Here is a 3,795-nt window from a genome sequence, read left to right as displayed (position 1 = left end):
ATCTCTCCTGGAGCCCTGATCACGTAGCTCCGTGTTGATAGACTGACTCATTCGGAGTCAGAGCTCCTTCAGCTCGGGGCCTGGGGCTTGTTTGCCTTTGCATCTCCTGGGTGAGGCACAGTGCCTGGAGCATAGCAAGGGCCCAGGAAATGGAGGGGGGGGAGGCAAGTTGCCTCTTTTGGGGGCTGAGGGTAGAGAGCTGCACTAGGAGGTCTAACCTGACTGGATAAAGGCTGGGGCTCGGAAAGATGAGGCAACTGAGCGGAGTTCTAGAACCAACCGCAGATGCTGCCCTCTTGCTACACAGGATGGGGCTGCTCCCCGAACCTGGAGACCCATCTGTGCAGTTTGTGTATTTTGTATGTTCCAGTTCCTGAGTGAACGTGAGGCCTGTGATGCACTGTGAGTAGGGAGAACAGTTGCGAGGGGAGGCGAGGCAGCGAGCCCCCAGGCTTTGGCTCACGCTGGAAGCCCTTGTAGGCCTCAGGGGTGGCGGTGTTGGTGGGCAGACCCGACCGTGGAAGGGAGTACCTGGTAACCCTTCCCCGTCTGTTTCTCTCGGGTTGTTTCTAGAATCTCTTCCATCCTAAGCCCTTTCTCTCCCTCAGAGCGCTGTACTTGTCCTTTATAAGACTTCTCAGACTTGTATCCACACAGAGATGTTTATTCAAGTGCTTATTTGTTTAATGCCTGCCTTTCTGGCTAGACTGTAGACTCCCTGAGGGCAGGGATTGGGTCCGTCCTCTACTGTAGCTTCAGCCCCTGACATAGGGCCTGATGGCACTCACTAAGTATTTGTTGCATAGGTGAATGACCTGACCCGCAGCTGGTGAAGCAGGAGTATTATTTCCTTTGTTTCAGGACAGGCAAACTAGGGCAGAGGGAGGTCAGTCTGCCTAAGTTACAGTCAGGAAGTGGCACCCAGGATTCAGACTTAGAGTGAGCAGCCCAAGAAGTGGGCTTGTGGCCCAAACTTGGCCGACAAGACTCAAGCTGGAGAAAGCGAGACCCTTGTCCTTTTGGGGCCTGTGTTTGGAATGTGAGAGTGAGGCTGCTGGTGGCTGTCATTCTAGTGTAGCGGGAAGCTGGGGTGAGGGCACGGTATCAGAGGGGAGCAAAGACGAGGGAGCCCTGGGGAGAGATGGGCCTTGAGTTCCTGGGCAGAGCCGTCCCTTTGCCTTCCCTGCACTTGGACCTAAGAGCCCCGGCATGCCCTCCTGAGCTTAGACTGGCCTGGGTCACATCCCTTGTCCCCGTAATGAGTGTTCCAATGGACGTGGTGATCAGACGCATCTCCACTGTCAATGTGGCGGAAGGAGAGCCAAAGACCTGGGTTTCGGGTCCGACCGCACCAGGCGCTCACGAGAGACAGAGCTAGTTCCTCTCGGCCACTGCGTCTCAGCTTTGTCTGCTGTAAAATGGGTGTAATGGTCTCCCCCATTAAGGTTTGCAACTCAGAGCCTGGTATCTAGCATTTGCTTAGGAAGCGTTAGCTGCCTGCCCTGCCCTTGTAGGTGGCTTTCAGCTACCGGTGACAGAAAACTCATCCAGGATCAGCTTGAATAACGGGGGCTTTTATCGCTGCATGCCACAAGAAGACCAGGGGCAGGGCAAGCCCGGGTGGTGAGTTTGAAAGCCCAGCAGTGTCATCGAGGGTGCAGGTTGTTTCTGTCTTTCAGCTGCGCCGTTCTCAGGGTCATCAGTTCCCCTCAAGGTCATGAAGTGGCTGCCCCAGCTCCAGGCATCACCCAAGGAGGCCTGGGGAGGCAGTGTTTCTTCCTTATCTGTCTTTGGAGGAGTGAGGAAAACCCTCCCGCAGCTCCGCAGCAGATCTCCCCTCCAGCTTCGTTGGCTGGAATCGTCCGATGCCCATTGTGAGGCTGAGCACTGACAAGCAGAGGGAAGTGCTATGGTTGGCTCCGAGTGACCAAGAAAGACTCCAGGGGGGTCTGCACAAAAGTGGTTTGGTTAGCAAGGCGGGCTGTTGGGCTGTGTCTGCTGTGTATGTCCAGTGAGGTGCCCCAAGCATCTCGCACAGTGCCTGACACATAGTAGGTGCTCAGTAAGTACTCACTGAACAAGTGAGTGTGTGTAGTGAGCCCTCTGCACTAGCCAGCAGAGTGGAGTAGGTGGAGGAGGTTCTTGGGTGAGGCCGTGGTTTTCAATGGCTGTGGCTGCATCTCCTCCCCCAGCCGTGGGGGAGGTACCCAAGCTCACAGGCTTGAGAGGGCCGGGTACAGACCTGCAGGGGAGGTGTCCACTCAGTGGGGCCAGAGGGACCAGGTTTTCATGGAAACACCCTGACCCACGTCCGCACCAGCTGGCCTAGGGGTTCTGAGGAGCAAGCAGGAGGGCGAAGGGGGAGGAGAACAGGTGGAGAGAAGTGATGTGATTTCTCTAGGGAGGGCTCCAAGGGCTGCGGAAGGTGCAGGCTCCCTGCGGTGTAGGTGTGTAAATGGTGGAACCACGCTCCTTTCAGTCTGACATGCAGTTCATTCTCTGTCTCTTCGCTGAACATCTGCCATGGGCCCGGCCAGGCCTGTGCTCAGTGGGGCGGGTCCAGTGGTGAGTAACGCAGGCATGTCTCCTGCCCTCTGGGAGCTCATAGTCCAGTGGAGGAGGCAGACATTAACCAAACAATCTCAGAAGTACACTGAAGTGGTGACTCTGGTAGTGAGGAGAAGGAGGAGCATGTGATGTAACCCCAGTAAACTCTACTCCTGTGGTGTCCAGGGGAAAGATGGGGAGATGGAGACGAGCGACCGACTGACTTTGTGATGGAGTGAGAAGGTTCGGTGCGTCTGTCACGATGTTGGGTCAGCAGTGAGGTGAGGACAAGGAGGCGCAAAGAGTGCGGCCTAGGTTTCTGGCCCGTCTAACTGGGCAGGCGGGAGGGCGTTGAGAGAGACAGGAACACGAGAGGAGGACCAGGGCTGGAGGGCGGGCAAAGGACACCCAGGAGCGGGGTTCAGTGATGTTGCGCTTGAGGCGTCAGGAAGGTGGTTGGAGAACAGGCCTGGAGGCTGCAAGACTTCCCAGGGTCTCCCGTCCCCAGGACACGAAGGACTGTTGGTGGAGACCTGCTCCGCCCCCCTGTTTTTCTCTCGGGTCACTGTGGGTCTGGGCTGTGTCCGCAGTGACACATTGGTAGGTACTGATTCCTCACTCTGAGTCAGGCCCTCCTTGAGAAGACTTGATATACTTCAGCTTTTTGAGGCCTTGTGACAATCCTATGAAATAAATAGTGTACAAACCAAACGACACCTTGCATGTGGGGAAACAGATGCCCAGAAATCGTAAGTAGCCTATTTATTGCCCCATCTGCCCAGGTCCAGTAGCAGAGATAGATTTGAACCCATGAAGCTTAAACCAGAAGCTGGTGTCTTTATTAAAATTTTTAAAATTCAATTTCTAAATTTTTGATTTGAGACAGAGGAAGGGATGGAGAGAAACATTGATGTGAGATTCATTGACTGGCTGCCTTCCACACCCTCCCCAACTGGAGGCGGGACCTGCGACCCAGCCATGTGCCCTGACAGGGAATTGAACCGGCGACCTTCTGGTTTGTGAGATGACGCCCGGCCCCAGCCGTCCTAAGCTCTACTCCACAGCAGCCTCCTGTGCACATCGGAGGCTGTGTTTGCATACGCGTCAGGGACTCGGCGTGGGGACCCTCAGCATCACAGACTGACAGAAAAGCCGTGGCAGTCCTGACCCTGTGACAGCACATTATGGTGGCGCCGGCTTGTAGCAGAAAGGACATTAGAGAGTTTGGGAACCAGAAAATGAGATCTG

The sequence above is a fragment of the Artibeus jamaicensis genome, unplaced genomic scaffold (assembly GCF_021234435.1).
Source record: "Artibeus jamaicensis isolate MK-2021 breed Jamaican fruit bat unplaced genomic scaffold, CSHL_Jam_final contig_252, whole genome shotgun sequence".
Classification (NCBI taxonomy): Eukaryota; Metazoa; Chordata; class Mammalia; order Chiroptera; family Phyllostomidae; genus Artibeus; species Artibeus jamaicensis.
Note: the sequence above shows the minus strand (reverse complement) of the source record.